Here is a 20,008-nt window from a genome sequence, read left to right as displayed (position 1 = left end):
ATCGGAGTGTCGAAATTATTTATTCACAAAAGTCCTTTGATCTAAGGGTATGAATAGAAAATGCACAATTATAACTGAATGCGGGCTGACACAAGTCTAAGTTAATGCTTTGAATTATATGCAAACTAGGCGCTTTATTTGTTTTAATAGGTTATTGTGGGAGTAGCATGGCATTAAAGTCTTGATCTGAGTGCCAGTGTACACAGAATTTCAAACTTTAGTTGCTTTTCTTTCTACTTTATAATTGGAGAAAAGTTTTTTTTAAATTTATTTGTTCATGGGATGTGTGCAGCCGGCAAGGCCAGCATTTATTGCCCATCCCTAATTGCCCTTGAGAAGGTGGTGGTGAGCTGCTTTCTTGAACTGCTGCAGTCCATGCGGTGAAGGTACTCCCACACTGCTAACTTTGTCGTAGTGGTTTGGTACAACTGAATGGCTTGCTAGGCCATTTCAAAGGGCAGTTAAGAGTCAATCACATTGCTGTGGGTCTGGCATCACATATAGGCCAGACCAGGTAAAGATGGCAGATTTCCTTTCCTAAAGGACATTAGTGAACCAGATTGTTTTGTTGACAATCTGGTAGTTTCATGGTCACCAGTACATCTCCCGGCTTCCCATTCTATACTGAAGAGAAACTCATAGGTTCCAACTAACTGTGCTTCTCTGCCTCCCAAATTTACTATGTTTTGCAATGTAACAGTAAATAATAATATAAAATTAAAGTATCCTAGAAAAATAAAGGCAAAATGTATGATATCTGCATACCCTGGCCAAATTATGCTCAACCTCTAACCTGAAAAGTACATTTGGTCTTGATTCCCTGTGTTCAGTGTCACTGAAGATTGACTAGTACATTATTGGCCCAGAATTTTCGGGTCCCAACACATGAGTACGCATGGGGTACTCACGCGTAGGCCCAACGAAAGTGCCGGTTTCGTGCTTGCACTGCACATGCGCGGGAAACCGGCACTTCCGTTCCCCTGAAAGAAGGGGTTCAGAAGTCGAATGCGTGTGCCAGAGAGGCAGCGCGTGCGCATTGATCTTACATTTTTTTTCCAGGTTTCTCCGGGAGGGTAAGTCTCCAGCAGTTACACTTTTAAAAAGCAGGTGCAAGGCCTGCTTTTAACAAGGTAAGTGCTGAATTAATTAAAATTAAAGCATTTTTCCCACAGGTTTATTATTTATAAACACTGTAAAGAAAGGTAAGTTTATTTTTAGCACTGTTACAAAATGTAATTAATTTTTTCAAAAATTTAAACTATTGTATAATAGTTATTTCATGTAATTTATAGTTTATTTTAAAAATGTGATTAAAAAAAAAAATTATTTGAGGTTTTAGTGATGTTTTGGGGCTTATAGTATTTATAGGTTTGACAGCTCTTCCTGTCAAACTTATGAATGAAGCATTCCCTGCTACCATTGGCTCTCCATGGCCCACGTGATCCCAGGGGACGCATCGAACTAACTGCGCCCCTGGGATATGCAAGCACTGTGCACCGGCAGTTGGAGGGGGCCCAGGATTAGAATCCCACGCGTGCCCACAGCTCAACGGCCGGCTCGCTAGGTAAGTGCAGGTCGGGGGCTTGCACCCGCGGGAAGCCCCCGACCTGAATTTCTGGGCCATTATGTATGAGGGCCATTGCTGTCTAACTTCCTGTCACAATTTTGAGTAATGCTTTTTATGTCAACCTTTACAATTGAAGCTGACTATGTAAATATTTATAGTGGCAATTTCCAAAGTAAACAATGTCATACTGTAGTTGCTGGCCTCCTCAACACTCGTGCGCTGTGCTGCTTCCCCATTTCTGACTCCAAGCTCCCTGGCTCATTGGCCTCCATAGCCTCTGTCCTTGACTCTTGGCCTCTTGACTGATCTTGGGCCCACTTTCTGCCACCCTGATTCTGACTGTTCCCATCCTCCTGCTGTTCCACCAGCCTTTCCAGTTACCTTTGATGCCTTTTCTCCACCCCTTCCCTCTCATTACTTTGCCCGGCTATGCCTTTTCCCACCTCGACCCTGATCTTCGAGGCCCCTGCTACCAGGCTGGCTGCCTTATCCTGCTCCTGGATCCTGTTCAAAGACCTCCTCCCCCCTCTCCCCAAAAAACTTGCCCCATTTTGGCCCCATTCTCTAGCCCGGCTCCATTTATAAACATAATAACTAAAAATAAACTCCTATCCTCACTTCTTAGGCCCCACTTTCTGGCCTGGCCCTGCTCACAAAAATGAAACAAGAATCTCTTGTCCCCGCTGCTCATGCTTCAGGAAATAATTTTTTAAAATATTCCTGGCCTCGCTGCTCAGCCACCACTTCCATTACAACAAAAAAAATGTTCCTGTCCTGACCCCACTATACGAGCTGACTCAGTGCCTGGCTGCTCATCCTCCACTCCTACCCTGCATTTCTTTCTTGCCCTGCCATTTGTAATGATCAATAACATGTCATTCTATAGTGGACACTAGGTGGAGCCGTAGAGCAGTGTAGAGCTGTATATAGCTGTATGTATATAAGACTACACTACCCAGCTGTATGTATATTAAGACTACATTACCCATGAGGCACTAGGCTACCCACAAGGCAGCAGTCAAGATGGATGCCTGTACAGATACTGTACCTAGTCCACATGTGCTCAATAAAAGTGTCTAGCAAAAGCTAGCTGTGTTCATAATAAGAATGTCTATTTATTAATGAACATAAGACCATTGATTTCTGATCCAAGGCCTGTTTGATCCCAGCCAGCTGTTCTGTAATGAACTGCATGCCTTCATCCTCATCCACTCCCCGATCTTGCTCTGTCCTGGGCAATATAGGTAGGTACTCTTGCTATTTTAGTACTAAAAGATTGTTTTGCAGCTGTGCTTTGTTCTAGGTCTCTTTTTGCTATTCTGATTGCCGTAACTTGTTTACATAGGATTACACAGGATTTATGGCGCAGAAACAGGCCATTCGGCCCAACCAGTCCATGCCGGCATTTATGCTCCACACGAGCCTCCTCCCGTCTTTCCTCATCTAAATCTATCAGCCTAACTCTATTCCCTTCTCTCTCATATGCTTGTCTGGCCTCCCCTTAAATGCATCTATACTATTTGCTTCAACCACTCCCTGTGGTAGCGAGTTCCACATTCTCACCACTCTTTGGGTAAAGAATTTTCTTCTGAATTCCCTATTGGATTTCTTGGTGACTAACTTATATTGATGGCCTCTAGTTATGCTCTTCTCCACAAGTGGAAACATTCTCTCTGTATCCACTCTTTCAAAATTTATCATAATTTTAAAGACCTTAATTAGGTCACCCCTCAGCCTTCTTTTTTCAAGAGAAGAGACCCAACCTGTTTATCCTTTCCTGATAGGTATACCCTCACATTTCTAGTATCATCCTTGTAAATCTTCTCTGCACTCTCTCCAGTGCCTCTATATCCTTTTTATAATATGGCGATCAGAACTGGACGCAGTACTCCAAGTGTGGTCTAACGTTATCTTTATAATTGGGTCCCAGATCATGTTAAACTTGATCATTCTGTGTTCACTGTCCCTCGGGGATGCTATGGCTTCCAATTCCTGTATGTTGTCTGGGTAATCTACAAATACCAGGTCAAGATGAGCAGTGCCTCTCGTAGCTTCCCTTATCCGCTGAGTCATGAAGCAGTCATGCATTGTATTTACCAACTCTGACTCTAACCCACTTGGGTTATTTCAATTTATACTGGGTTGATTGAAGTCTCCCATTAAAATAACTTTCCTGCTCTCACACCTTTCTCATCCCTTTGTAGAGCACACTGTCCTCCTTCTTACGTTGACCTGGTGCTCCGTAGGAAATCCTTAAGTGTCAGCTTGGAGTTCTTCACATTACAGATTTCTATTCACTGTACCTCTTTCTGTAGCTTATCTTTTCCCACAGGATCAACTTAATTTGCCTCCCAGCTGTCCGTGACATATATGGCAGCACTATTTCCGTTTCTGTCTTTTCTTAACACCTTATACCCCAGATTATTAAATTAATTTCCATCCTCGGTTTTTATTACCAAAAATATGAAATTTAGGGCCAGGTACTCCAATAGTTGATCTGAACAGGTTAGTAGCACTATTTGTGCCGCTCAGAAATATGCCCAAGATGCTTCCATAGGGGCGTGTTCACCAATCACTTCTATGCAAATAAGTTGACCCTAGGTACACAGGTAGGGTTCAGCAGCAGATGTCACCTTTTGCTGGCAGAGGGGGCCAAGGATCTTTGGCTCCTATTTATTATTTCTATATCTGTGAGATAGTTAAGCATAACAACAGCTGTAATAATGGCCCAGAAATTGGTGTCGGGGGCTTCCCGCGGGTGCAAGCCCCCAACCTACACTTACATAGCACGCCGACAGTTGAAGCCTGGCCCTGCGTGGATTTCCTGTCAGTGGCCCGGTTCAGCTCCCGGCGTGCTGTGCTTGCGTGATCCAGCGGCGTAGTTAGTTCGATGAGCTGGCTGGGACCACGTGAGCACTGGGCAACCAATCGGAGGTTGCAAAAGTTCATTCATGAGTTTGATAGTAAGAACTGTCAAACTCATGAAAACTCCGGGTGCCCAAAACAGTACTTAAACTTCAAATAAAAGTTTTTAAAAATCCCACTAATTAAATGAACTATTAATAACTGTAAAAAACTAATTTAAACAATTATTCAAATTTTTGAAAAAAATAATTTTTTAACAAATCGGGTCTAAAAATACACTTACCTTACTGTAAAGTCTTTAAAAATAATAAACCTGCGGAAAAAAATTTCTAACTTTAATTGATAGACCACTTACCTTTTAAAACTAAGTACTTACGTCTGCTTTTTTCTGTCGTAAAAACTGGAGGCCTTATCGCACGGGCAACCCTGTAAAAAAAAAAGAATTTCAGCGCGCACGCACAGACTCCTGCGTGCATGCGTTCCACCTCTGAACCCCTTGGTTCAAAGGAAAGGAAATGCCGGTTTTCCGCGTATGCGCTGTGCATGCTGAAAACCGGCACTTCCATCGGGCCCACGCATCAGTACACGGTGCTTACTCACGCATTGGGACCCGAATTACTGGGCCAATATATGCTAGGTTACTTGCTCTTTTGCTGTTTAATAAATTTGCCTGGCAGTGACAGCCTAATTCAAAATCTAGTGTAGAGTTATACTGCTGCTTTCTGAAGACAAAGAAGATTGCATGAGAACACATAATAAAACTCACTGAAATAATGAGTTGCTGGATGCCTGGTTGAGGGGTCACTGGTGCCCCACACGATCAAAATGTAGGCTTCCCCTTACAGTAGGGCTGGGCTCTTCCAGGCCTGGAGACTCCAGTGGGCCCCAGTTCTAACCCTTGCTTGACATGTTTGTCAGCTGCATCCGTTATTATCTGAATGGCAATAGATTGGGAAAAGGGGAAGTGCAACGAGACCTGGGTGTCCTTGTGCACCAGTTGCTGAAGGTAAGCATGCAGGTGCAGCAGGCGGTTAAGAAGGCAAATGGTATGCTGGCCTTCATAGTGAGAGGATTCGAGTACAGGAGCAAGGATGTCTTGCTGCAGTTGTACAGGGCCTTGGCGAGACCACACCTTGAGTATTGTGTGCAGTTTTGGTCGCCTTATCTGAGGAAGGATGTTCTTTCCATGGAGGGAGTGCAGCGAAGATTCACCAGACTGATACCTGGGATGGCAGGAATGACATATGAAGAGAGATTGGGTCGATTAGGCTTATATTCGCTAGAGTTTAGAAGAATGAGAGGGGATCTCATTGAAACTTATAAAATTCTAACAGGACTAGACAGCGGGGCAGTCCAGAACCAGGGGTCACAGTCTAAGGATAAGGGGTAAGCCATTTAGGACTGAGATGAGAAGGAATTTCTTCACCCAGAGAGTGGTGAACCTGTGGAATTCTCTACCACAGAAGACAGTTGAGGCCAATTCATTAAATATATTCAAGAAGGAGTTAGATATATTTCTTAATGCTAAGGGGATCAAGGAATATGGGGAGAAAGCAGGGACAGGGTACTGAATTTGGATGATCAGCCATGATCGCATTGAATGGCGGAGCAGGCTCGAGGGGCTGAATGGCCTATTCCTGCTCCTATCTTCCATGTTTCTATGTTTCTATCCCAGTGTTTAGGTCACAGGTCGGAAGTGGTGTGGCCGGGGCCGAGGAAATTCACTGCATGGAAAGTCCTTCCCACCCTTCCTCCCTTGGCGCAGAGGCCATGTTTGGGGTAGATGATAATTCTGCCTATCCTAGCCTCATGTTCAACTAAGGAGACTGTAGTCTTCTGGACAAAGGCGTACGCCGGGAGCTTCCTCAGTGCTTCTCTCGCTCCGCTGCCATAACTTTGCCAGAAGTTTGGTGGAAACCCTGTTTATGCACATAAGTGGGGCTTCTGCTGAAGTTACAGTGGTAGAGCGGGATAAGTTCCAAGGAGATTCTCAGCACCAATGTCTCCAGGTCACATGACTTCCATCAGGAATCATCCATTGGAGCCAAGGATTTTCAACTCACTAGAGTAAGCAAGAGTAAAAGAAATCCAAAAATATACCAGTGATATCTTGGACTATGGGTCTTTGTCCTTCACCTTGGTTGTCAATAATAATAAAGGAAATTCTGTTTGCTCTCTAACACTTAGTGAGTTAACAGGGATTGAGATGCTGCATCTGGCACAAGGAATGTGCAAACGTGGTGATTGTGACTTTAAGGGGTTACACTTGTGTGAATCGTAACCAGATTGCTGCATATGTTCTGAGTTCTGAGGCCGTGGGTTAACTAAGGGCGGACTTACAAAATGCTGTTGTATGGCAAAAGTGAAAATTCATCTCTGCTCTGTGTAAGTGTCTAAATGATTCTCAGTCTGGTACAGTAAATTTGTGGTGAAAAATCAATTTGCAAGTGGCAGCTCTTTTGCAAAGCAAAGGAAGCATCAGAGCACACTAATGTATAAGAGGATCAGAAGAGAAATGTTGCAGTATTCTCTTTCCACCCACATACTGTCATTTCTGCTTAAATAATTCACAGTTTCTTGGAGTCTAAGAAGTTTTGCTTATGAATTATCGTAATTTGAACTTTCCCCCTTTTTTGAAATCTAATATTTAGTGACAATGATGTTGTGATGAAGTGTTTATTTTACAGGCCAATATAAATATATTTGTTTGTATAAATGTCCAGGAGCCATTTGACTATAAAACTACATTCCTAAAGCCTGGCCAGGATTTGACAAAAATAATACCAGGAGGAGGACAGAATGCCCTATATGGATGAGTGGAGAAAGAAATAAACGAATCACCTTTTTATTTTTCTCTGCCAACCTTCAAAAATGGCAAAGTAGTCCACAGCAAACTATCTTGCACAACATTCTTTCTTTTTCTATATTCTACCTAATCTGCATAATACAGCAATGTGTTCTTTACATTATTTAATAGACAAGTTGAAAGCAAATTATGGACCTTATAGGCAAGACTTTAGTGTAACTATAAATAAAAACAGAAATAGAGTTAACGTTTCAGGTCGATGACCTTTCATCGGAATCTTTCACGAACTCTGAGTCACCGATCTGAAACGTTAACTCTGTTTTATCTCTCCACAAATGCTGCCTGACCTGGTGAGTGTTTCCAGTGATTTCTGTTCTTATTTCAAATTTCCAGCATCTGTAGTATTTTGTTTTTGTTTTATTGTAACTGTGTTGGCTTTAATTAGGAGCACTAAAGTTATTTAATACTGTTCAAAGATATCGCCGATTTTTAATCTCCTCCCTCTAGTACCAGTGTAGGGTTTTTGTGCTGTGCTGCTGTGGAGGTGGTGGGGAAAGCCAACTCGTCTTTGCTGAAGTGCATCAAATGGTGTCAATAGTACATTACATAGAATTACATAGAAATTACAGCACAGAAAGAGACCATTTGGCCCAACAGGTCTATGCTGGTGATTATGGTCCACACGAGCATCCTCTCACTCTACTTCATCTCACCCTATCAACAGATCCTTCTATTCCTTTCTCCCTCATGTACTTATTTAGCTTCTCCTTAAATTCATCTATGCTCTTTGCCTCAACTACTCCCTGTGGTAATGAGTTCCATATTCTAACCACGCTCTGGATAAAGAAGTTTCTGCTGAAAATATTACTATTTTCTCAGCAGTGTGTAGTCAACAACCCAGCAGTGTTGATGTCAACTTGGTTATATCACCATTACTGCATTAAAATTTAGCAAAGCATCAGGGTAGCAGTTGTAGGGGTTCGCAAAATTCCCCTATTTTCCCTGAAGATCGGGAAATATTGGTCCACATCGTGGATGAAGAATTATGTGTTTTGAATTACCTCTGGGTTGGATCAATGTTTTTAAAGCATACTCAGAGCCACAAAAGACTGCTCTGAGATGGACAGCACGTGGACAACACCGGAATCGAGGAGCTCTGTGGAAAATATTCACACACCTTAAGACAGTACTTTTATTAATAAAATTATTCCCTGGAGTTTGGTCAATCTCAAAGATTTTAAAATGGCTGTCAGAGATAGCATTGGACAAGAACAATAGGGCTTGGATAAGCAGCCCGTGCTGTCTGTGTATAAAGTGGGAGGATACAGTGGCAGTCAGACCTGTCAATCAAACCAGGGAGTTTCCCTTTTGTGGAGAGACAAGGTTTGTTTATACGAAACTGCAGGGTGTTTATTTACTTAAGGGATTAGCCCACTTGAACTGAAACTGCAGAACAATCGGCTTCTATTTACACAGAAATCCAAACCCATTCAAAGCACTTACACACAATGGATACATCTAAACTCCGGAAAAAGGACTTTTGATATGCAACAGTTTAGGAATGAATGGGTTTTGAATCACTCAATTCTAAACAATAAGGCAATTGGATTCCCTTTTGTTTTAGCTCAGGTGAACTCCGGAAGTGGGCGGGTACACTCCGGCCCCAGAGTGTAGACACATTAAATCACTCCAACCACTTTGAATCAGCCAATCACAGCCTTTCTTTTGTGTATTGGAACTTTTGGGTGCGAGTTTTGCACACAGACCTTTTTCAGCACCAAACAGGAGTTGGCAGGACATAAAAGATAGCTCCTGAGAAGCAGTCTCTCTCTTACATCGCTGGACCACAGGTGAGCAGGTTTTCTGAGTCCTCAGCAAGGCAACCTAGTCAGGAGTTAGGGGGGGGTGATTTAGGGGAAATTGCTAAGAAAGGTGGTCGAGAAAAAGCGGGGAATTATAGACCGGTATGCCTGACATCGGTAGTGGGGAAAATGCTAGAGTCTATTATAAAAGATGTAATAGCAGAGCACTTGGAAAACAGTGACAGGATCGGACAAAGTCAACATGGATTTACAAAAGGTAAATCATGCTTGACTAATCTGGAATTTTTTGAGGATGTAACTGGTAAAATAGATAAGGGAGAACCAGTGGATGTGGTGTATTTGGACTTTCAGAAGGCTTTCGATAAGGTCCCACATAAGAGATTAGCGTGCAAAATTAAGGCACATGGGATTGGGGGCAAGGTATTGACTTGGCTAGAGAACTGGTTGGCGGACAGAAAGCAAAGAGTTGGAATAAACGGGTCGTTTTCCGAGTGGCAGGCAGGACTAGTGGGGTACCGCAAGGATCGGTCCTAGGACCCCAGCTGTTCACAATATATATTAATGATCTGGACGAGGGAATTGGATGTAATATCTCCAAATTTGCAGATGACACAAAGCTGGGTGGGAGGGTAAGCTGTGAGGAGGATGTTGTGAAACTCCAGTACGATTTGGACAGGTTGGGTGATTGGGCAGAAACATGGCAAATGCACTATAATGTGGATAAATGTGAGGTTATCCACTTTGGTGGCAAAAACAGGAAGGCAGATTATTATTTGAATGGCAATAGATTGAGAGAAGGGGAAGTGCAAAGAGACCTGGGTGTTCTTGTGCACCAGTCGCTGAAGGTAAGCATGCAGGTGCTGCAGGCGGTTAAGAAGGCAAATGGTATGTTGACCTTCGTAGCAAGAGGGTTCAAGTACAGGAACAAGGATGTCTTGCTACAGTTGTACAGGGCCTTGGTGAGACCGCACCTTGAGTATTGTGTGCAGTTTTTGGTCACCTTACCTGAGGAAGGACGTTCTTGCCATGGAGTGAGTGCAGCGAAGATTCACCAGGCTGATACCTGGGATGGCAGGAATGACGTTTGAGGAGAGATTGTGTCGATTGGGCTTATACTCACTGGAGTTTAGAAGATTGAGAGGGGACCTCATCGAAACCTATAAAATTCTGTCAGGTCTGGACAGACTAGATGCAGGAAGGATGTTTCTGATGGCCGGGGAGTCCAGAACCAGGGGTCATAGTCTAAGGATAAGGGGTAAGCCATTTAGAACTGAAATAAGGAGGAATTTCTTTGCCCAGAGAGTGGTGAACCTGTGGAATTCTCTGCCACAGAGGGCGGTGGAGGCCAGTTCATTAAATATATTCAAGAAAGAGTTGGATATATTTCTTGAGGCTAAAGGGATCAAGGGATATGGGGAGAAGGCAGGGACAGGGTACTGAAATTGGATGATCAGCCATGATCTCATTGAATGGCGGAGCAGGCTCGAAGGGCCGAATGGCCTACTCCTGCTCCTATCTTCTATGTAACATTGTAGCCACTTACCCCTCGTTTTTGCCGTCTGCCTTCCCCCATTTAAGCAATTTTACTGTAATTACTGTGTTCGTGTGGTATAGTTTAAATTTGATTATAGTTTCTTTAGTTTAATAAAGTTTGACTTTCTCACACCCAGACCAGTTGTCCATTTTAATATATCATTAATTATAAGTCCTTCAGTCAGAACTGGAAGGTGGGGTAGCGATTCAAAACAGCTGTTTGGAAATTGGTTTACAGTGTAGCAGCAAAAGGCTGCCTGACCAGGTAAATTACCGTAAACCAGGTAAAAGGTTGGAATTGGTCAGAGTGCAGGCAAAGGCTGCCTGACCAGGTAAATTACCGTAAACCAGTTAAAAGATGCCCCCCTACACAGTTGACAACTGGGCCAAGTCTTGAACAGCAATCATGCCATCAGCAACAGGGCTTTTATCATGATCCTAACTAAGGAAATGTCCACTTTAAACATTAGAACAGCACGTGGCATTGCACTGCAAAAACAGCAGCAGCACATAAGTGCCTCAGAAATATATTGAAATGCTATTTTTTAAATTTTTAAAAAGTCACCTCCATTTCCCTGTGTGGTGCTTTCTATGTTCTCTTCTGCCTGTGCCATGCACTGTTGTCCAGCAGGAAGGCTGGGCAGGTGGGCAGCTTTCAAGCCTGTGCCAATGCTGCTGTATATCTGTATACGAGCACCGTTCAATTCACCTTATTTGTCTTGTGGGAATTTGACAGGGCTCTGTTCAGCACTTTACTGAGAAAGATCAGATATGAGCTATGTAAGGAATTGTAGATGTGTCCATTTAAATTTGGAATTATGTATTGTGTTCAATGCTGCATAATTCTACTTTATGTTGCTCAATGAAATACATTTTTTAACAGGTTAGTGTTTCATTGCTGTATTAATGTTGAGATCAGCACTGATGCTGAACCTTTTCCTGTGTAATTTGTTTCAAAAACTATTTTAGTAGCCATGACGACCTATTTTTGAATTGGTAATTACACTCATACAAATGGTGATCAGTGTTACACGCATCTGAACTGACCATGCACAGTTAATATTTTATTTAGGCTAACCTCTGCTAACTCAACCACTGCAGTTTTAACAAAAGCAAACTATTGCAGATGCTGGAAATCTGAAATTAAAACAGAAAACTTTTGCCTTGCACCATCATCCCTTTTGTCATTTAATCGCTCTCACCCTTCACCCTATCACAGACCGTCGTCCCCTTTGTTCTTTCCCCCACCCCACCACTCCCTTTTCCCTGGCTCTGTACTTACTTATAAACTGTTAAATCTCTAACTTCCAGTTCTGATGAAAGGTCATCAGCCTGAAACGTTGGCCCTGATATTTACGGGGAGACGGGGAGGGTGAGCGGGAGCCCGTAATCGACCGAGGAGCCCAGCAAGGCCGCAGATGTGGAGGCCCTGCTGATCTCAATGACAGGGTCTCATTTAAATGTCTGGCAGGTGGGCGAAGATGGAGAGGGCTGTTAACGGGGCCACGATCAGGATTGGCAGGTGGCGGGGGGTGGGGGGGAGTTGAGCTATGAATGGGACTACGATTGGGGGGCTAGGGGTTGGAGGCTGGGCAAGGTCTCCCAGCAATCCTAGCCAGGAGAGCTCTGGCCGCAATCGATGGGAGGACGGGTAGCCCGGATCTAGACAGGCCCAAGGCTTCCTTCTACGGCTCAGAGGAGCACTCCTGCCCCTCCTGGCCCACAAGAAAACATAACAAATACATTTTAAAATCCCTGATGGGCCTCTTCTCACCCAGAATCTGGCTCCCAGCAGGTTTTACCTGATGGTGGAGCCGACACTAGTTGATATTGCAGATCAGGTCCTGATGACATCATTGGACACGATCTGCATATTTAAAACAGGACCCCAACTTTGGTCCTGTGGGTGTCCTGCTCGCCAGCTCAAAAAAGGTTAATATGGGGACTCACCGGGAAGGAAGCGGGATCAGTGGGGGGGTAACTGCAGTCCGTTATTTTAACTGACCCCGCTCCCACCTGGTTTCCATAGGTGGGGGCAGTTAAAATTGGAGCCAACTTGGTTTCTCTCACCACAGAAACTGCCTGACCTGCTGAGTTCTTCCAGCATTTGCTGTTTTCACTGCAGTTTTAAACTTGCCAAATACACAGGCTACCTGGTGAAAAGGCTAAGCAGAACACCAAATGACAAAATCCAAAGCATGTGCAATTGGCAGAGCCAAGAATCAGGTTGCCCATTGACTTTACAGCTACGTTGTGGGTGTGTGGATAGCCCAAATGCCCTACAAACACTCCCTTGCATGAGATTGTCTCTATTTGCAAGAAAAGCACAAGTAGCGCCTGCTCTAGATGGCTTTTGTTCTGTTCCTGTGGTGCCTTACATGATCAGGGAAATCTCAGTTATCTATGACCTTACAAGGACAAGTCCACTCGTTCTGTAGACAGCCAAGGACACTCCATCACATTAATGTGACTAGGACCTTGAAATAATATAGTTTCAACGTAATTACCTGTCAATAAGAGGGGCACTAATTACAAATTTACCTTTTCAAACAACTTTTCAATTTAATTTAACATCTCTCTCCAATAGCAAATCAGGTGAATTGATGCACTGTACGGTAAAGACCTAAATGGGAATTTTCCAGCAGCTCCTCTTTCATGTCCTTGCTTTTTCTTAAATTCAGTTCCACATCCACAGTTTGCAAATGAACTGCAGACATTTGTATGGTCAGCTTTCTGCTGCATTGGAGTGTAATCTGCGTGCTCACTAAGGGTGGAATTCTGTACAGTTTGTTAGTGAACAGTGATAATTCATTAATAGCCAAGCTAGATTTATTCATTGTCTTCTCTTCACCGCCCCCCACCCCCCGCTTCCCCAATAACAATCAAATGCAACCTTCAGATTTACATGCCAGCAGCTGTGTTGGCCAAGCCATTTCCCAAAATAATTGAATTGAATCCCTTCATTGCGTTGTGGGCTTCCATATGTTGTAAAAGGCATAATTTATGTGGAAAATGTGTCAGATTAAAGCTCGGAAAGGGAGAGAAAGAAGGATTTAAAAGGGAAGGAGGGACAATGATCATTTATTCAGTTAACTGGCCATAAAATTTTAATCAGCTGTAATTGTTCTCTGCAGTTTGCTGCTCGTCGTATGACGCATTTTATGTATTAACCACTTTGTTGATCAATATTCATTAAAATATCCATGGCATCGGTTAGCCTCTTGACCTCTTGAAGGAAACCTCACACTCCCGCTATTGCACTCGGGGTAACTTAGACTGATATATAAGCGGCACAGCAGCTGCCTGCAGAGGCACATCAAGGCAAAAGTGAAGGGCTTGTGAGCGTTGAAAAGTCTGGAAAGTTTGGTTTGTGATTTCAGCAGTTTCAAAGCATTTTTAATCTGTTTTATTTTTAATTTTTTTATTCGTTCATGGGATATGGGCATCGCTGGCAAGGCCAGCATTTATTGCCCATCCCTAATTGCCCTCGAGAAGGTGGTGGTTAGCCGCCTTCTTGAACTGCTGCAGTCTGTGTGGTAACTGAATGGCTTACGAGGCCCTTTCAGAGGGCAGTTAAGAGTCAACCACATTGCTGTGGGTCTGGAGCCACATGTAGGCCAGACCAGGTAAGGACAGTAGATTTCCTTCCCTAAAGGACGTTAGTGAATCAGATGGGTTTTTACAACAGAAGAGTTTGCTTCTCAAAACGTCCAATAATTATCTCGGTGACCTGCTTCATGAAGATCCCAAGCCACACTCACTGCACTGCTCTCTCAGTGGGTATGAAGTATGACCATTGTCCTCAGCTTATACAGCTCATGCTCCTTCAGGCAGCCTCGGGGGATACATAAGAACATAAGAACATAAGAAATAGGAGCAGGAGTAGGCCAATCGGCCCCTCGAGCCTGCTCCGCCATTCAATAAGATCATGGCTGATCTGATCCTAACCGCCAATCCACTATCACAGAACCATCTCCTGAATCTAACAGAATTAGACACACGAAATAGGAGCAGGATCAGGCTACACAGCCCCTGGGCCCGCTCCGCTACCCACAGGGCTATGACCAATCCGAACCTAGACTCATGTCCAAATTCCTGCCCGCTCCCCATAACCCTTAATTCCCTTTACTTCTAGGAAACTGTCTATTTCTGTTTTAAATTTATGTAATGATGTAGCTTCCACAGCTTTTTGGGGCAGCATATTCCATGGACCTACCACCCTCTGAGTGAAGTAATTCCTCCTCATCTCAGTCTTGAAAGAGCAGCCCCTTATTTTAAGACTATGCCCCCTAGTTCTAGTTTCACCCATCATCGGGAACATCCTCCCCGCATCCACCTGATCCAACCCCTTCACAATCTTATATGTTTCAATAAGATCGCCTCCCATTCTTCTGAACTCCAATGAGTAGAGTCCCAATCTACTCAACCTCTCCTCATATGTCCATCCCCTCATCCCCGGGATTAACCGAGTGAACCTTCTTTGTACTGACTCGAGAACAAGTATGTCCTTTCTTAAGTATGGACACCAAAACTGTATGCAGTATTCCAGGTGCAGTCTCACCAGTACCTTGTACAACTGAAGCAATACCTCCCTATTTTTATATTCTATCCCCCTAGCAATGAAAGCCAACATTCCATTGGCCTTCTTAATCACTTGCTGCACCTGCATACTAACCTTTTGAGTTTCATGCACCAGGACCCCCAGATCCCTTTGTACTTCAGTACTATCCAGTTTCTTGCCATTAAGATAATAACTTGCTCTACGATTTTTCCTGCCAAAATGCATAACCTCACACTTTCCAGTATTGTATTCCATCTGCCAAATCTCTGCCCACTTACTTAGCCTGTCTATGTCCCCTTGCAGGTTTTTTATGTCCTCCTCACTCACTACTTTCCCTCCCATCTTAGTATCATCTGCAAACTTTGATATGTTACACTCGGTTCCCTCCTCCAAATCGTTAATATAGATTGTAAAGAGTTGGGGACCCAGCACTGACCCCTGCGGAACACCACTAGTTACTGATTGCCAGTCTGAGAATGAACCATTTATCCCAACTCTCTGCCTTCTGTTAGATAGCCAATCCTCTATGCATGCCAGAATATTACCCCCAATCCCATGATTTTTTATCTTAAGCAATAATCTTCTGTGTGGCACCTTGTCAAATGCCTTTTGGAAGTCTAAATACACTATGCAACATAAGCCAGGGAGCAGTATGAGCATGCATACGACAAGTCAATGACACTCTTTACAGCAGATCAGTCCATTTCATATGCTTTGGCACCACAGCGAGGCAGCAGAGAGAAAAGCCATTCAGCAGTATGCGGTTGTGCCCTTCTTCTCCTGGGTGCTATCGGTGACAAACATGCCTCATTGAAGGCACCCACAGAGCACCCCTTCCCTCATCACGTATGTGAACCAACGAATGGCCACTGGATGGCAAGGCATTCACCCTGCTCCATGGCTGATGATTCCAATCCAAGTACCCGGAACAGAAGCAGAGGAGTGGTACAACGGGACACATGCAGCTACCAGGCAGAAGATTGAGAGGACCACTGGGGTGCTGAAAGCATGCTTTCGCTGCCTGGACAGGTTAGGTGGGGATCTACCATATGTATGAGAGCAGGTCTCCAGAACAAACTTATGGAATCTGCATTATGGATGGCGGTGGATGGCTAGACTTTAATGTGCCCCCTGCTCAGTCAAAACATCTGCAGTGCTGCTTCAAGATGTCAATGGTATGTTCAATAATGATCCTAGTGATTCCATGCAGTATGTTGTATCTGTGGGTTGCTTCTGTTTGTGGCTGACACACATGTGTTATTAGCCAAGGCTCAAGCTGGCTGTCTTGGCCTCCCAGGAGCCATTCTTCCACTCTACCTTGTCCTTTAGATTATTGTAGCACAGATGACTGACACAAAATAATTTTCCTTGGCCTCTTGTACTGTTCCACGGAAGCTCAACGTAAACTCGAGGAACAGCACCTCATCTTCCGATTAGGCACTCTGCAGCCTTCCGGTCTCAATATCGAGTTCAACAATTTCAGATCATAACCTCGGCCCCCCCTTTCATTTTTACTTATATTTTTCCACTCCTTTCCTCCCCCCGCCCTTTCCTTTTGTTTCTCTCTCACACCTGGCAGCTATCTTTTGCCCTGCCAGTACACTTTACACCTTATCCCAGCCTATTACCATCTCGTCTAGCTTCTAATCTCTTTTACTTCTTTTGGTTCTTTTATTCTTTTGTCCGATCGCAGCCCTGCCTTCGATCTAGTTCCTTTTCTCTCCAGTTTTGAAGAAGGGTCAAACCCGAAACGTCAACTCAAATTTCTCTCCACGGATGTTGCCTGACCTGCTGAGTTTTTCCAGCATTTTCTGTTGTTATTTCAAAATAAATGTATCTTGGGAGCTATTGAGGAACCAGGCATTCACCTGCTTGATCTGTTCTGGTGGTCACAGTTGAACATTGATAGAACAGAAAATATGTTCATAAGAACATAAGAAATAGGAGCAGGAGTAGGTCAATCAGCCCCTCGAACCTGCTCCACCATTCAATAAGATCATGGCTGATCTGATACTAACCTCAAATCTACTATCACTCTACATCCCTCCCAAACCCATGTGATCTCCTGGGAGAGGTGAAAAACCAGATAAAAAACCCAATGGCCAATTTGGGAGAAAAAAATCTGGGAAATTTCTCTCTGACCCATCTAGGTGATCGAAACTCGTCTAGGAGATCACTGTCCCTATATTTTCTACAGTACTTACCTTCTGTAAAAGGTGATCTCCACCCCAGCCAGGAACAGGAATAGAACCATCTCCTGAAATCTAACACATAATTAGAACACAAGAAGTAGGAGCAGAACCAGGCTACATGGCCCCTGGGCCCGTTCCGTTACCCACAGGGCCATGACCATTCCGAACATAGACTCATGTCCAATTTCCTGCCCGCTCCCCGTAACCCCTAATTCCCTTTACTTCTAAGAAACTGTCTATTTCTGTTTTAAATTTATTTAATGATGTAGCTTCCACAGCAAATTCCCTCTGAGTGAAGAAGTTTCTTCTCATCTCAGTTCTAAAAGAGCAGCCCCTTATTCTAAGATTATGCCCCCTAGTTCTAGTTTCACCCACCATTGGGAACATCCTCACCACATCCACCCAATCAAGCCCCGTCACAATCTTATATGTTTCAATAAGATCGCCTCTCATTCTTTTGAACTCCAATGAGTAGAGTCCCAATCTACTCAACCTCTCCTCATATGTCCACCCCCTCATCCCCGGGATTAACTGAGTGAGCCTTCTTTGTATTGACTCGAGAGCAAGTATGTCTTTTCTTAAGCATGTATGTGTCAGAGTTGTGGGTAAGGGCCTGAATGATAATGGCCCAGAAATTCAGGTCGGGGGCTTCCCGCGGGTGCAAGCCCCCGACCTACACTTACATATCGCGCTGACATTTGAAGAATGGGCCTGCGTGGATTTCCGGTCTGTGGCCCGGTTCAGCTCCCGGCGCGCTGTGCGTGCGTGATCCAGTGGCGTACTTAGTGCGATGAGCCGGCTGGGATCACGTGAGCACTGGGCAACCAATGGGAGTTTGCAAAAGTCCATTCATGAGTTAGACATAAGACCTGTCAAACTCATGAAAACTATGGGCGCCCAAAACAGTATTTAAACTTCAAATAAAAGTTTTAAAAAAATCCCACTAATTAAATGAACTATTAATAACTGTAAAAAACTATTTTAAACAATTATTCAAATTTCTGCCAAAAATTTTTTTTCAAGAAATCGGGTCCAAAAATACACTTACCTTACTGTAAATTCTTTAAAAATAATAAACCTGTGGAAAAAAATTTCTAACTTTAATTATTAGACCACTTACCTTTTAAAACTAAGTCCTTACGTCTGCTTTTTTCATTCGTATAAAGTGGAGGCCTTCACGCACGGACAAACCTGTCAAAAGAACCGAAGTTCAACGCATACGCGCTGCCTGAAACGTCGCATGGGAACCGCCTCTTAACCCCTTGGTTCAGAGGAGAGGAAATGCCGGTTTTCCGCGCATGCGCTGTGCATGCTGAAATCCAGCACTTCCAATGGGCCCACGCGTGAGTACCCCGTCCATACTCACACGTTGGGACCTGAATTACTGGGCCATTATGGGTGCAATCAATCGCCCATATACTCATGGAAAATCAACGGTGCGATGGAATTAATGGAATGATGCTGCCCTCTCACATTGCTATTGTTGGGCAGTGGCGAAAGTGATGAAGTCATAGCATAATTGCTACTTCACAATTTCAGTAAGGATCCTGGTGATTGCATGCAACCTCTGACTAAAGTATTGGTTAGCTCCTTCTTGGATCTGGGGGGAGTAAACTTGATGATATTGCAGATTTCCCCAGTGCTAGTATAAGAATTGAGGGCTACAGTGATCTTTATGGCCACTGGCAGAGTTAACTGGAATGCAGATTTTGCCTCGAGGTCTTCCTTTAGGGGATTGTATAGCTCAGTCACGACCTCCTGCCAAATCACAGCCTCCTAAGGCACTGCTCTTAGGTCAATCCCTGGTGCCTGGGAGAGTACACCCAATGGGACATAGCAGCAGGTCCAGACAGTGAGGTGAAGTTTAGTCCTGAGCAATATTGCAAAACGGGCAGTATCGAATCAGCCACCCGTTATACACGCCGCCCTTATGTTATGCTGAATTAACTTCAATGGAATTGAATATCGAGTAGAGCATATAAGAGGCGGCCCATGAGATACCGCCCTTTCTACCCCACTATGACTGGTACCATTTAACATTTCTGGTAGCCCGTTCTCATTCTTGCTGCTGTTCATCTTCTTCAGCCAAGTCCAAACCTAGTGGATCACTGAATGCTACTCCCATTGCGCCTTGTATACAGAACTATCCTCTGTCAAAAATAACTGTTTTCTGTGTACTTCCCACTGTTGCAGAATCTTATTCAAGATTCCACATTGCTACAGCTGATACGTCACTTCCAACGCCTGAATTTTATGGGCTTGCAGGGCACAAGCTCAGCAATATGGTTTGCTTCTTTCTTAACCAGCAATTATGTTGGCATCAATATCCTTAATTGGCCTTTCACCAGCATTGTACACTTTACTGCACAGAATCCATCTCCCAGTTCCAGCAGTATAGATCAGAGCAATTAGTGGTCATGAACCATGTACTAAGCCACACTCCTGATTTTCCTGCCACTTCTCTATTACACCAAAAGTAATTTCTAAGCTAAAGTCTTGGGATAAAACAGCAATTTTGCCTTAAAAAAGAATTACTTGTCATGATTCAATTATTTTCCGTAAGACTTATGAGACAACACAAAACAGGTAACCTCTTTCTGTGTGTCTCAGTGGAACAAATAAACACAGCTGCCTTCATTTCAGTGGCTTTACAATCCATGT

This window comes from Somniosus microcephalus, chromosome 1 (genome assembly GCF_052327205.1).
Source record: "Somniosus microcephalus isolate GS21.2 chromosome 1, FLI_Smic_1.0, whole genome shotgun sequence".
NCBI classification, from domain to species: Eukaryota; Metazoa; Chordata; class Chondrichthyes; order Squaliformes; family Somniosidae; genus Somniosus; species Somniosus microcephalus.
This window is presented reverse-complemented; position numbering follows the sequence as displayed.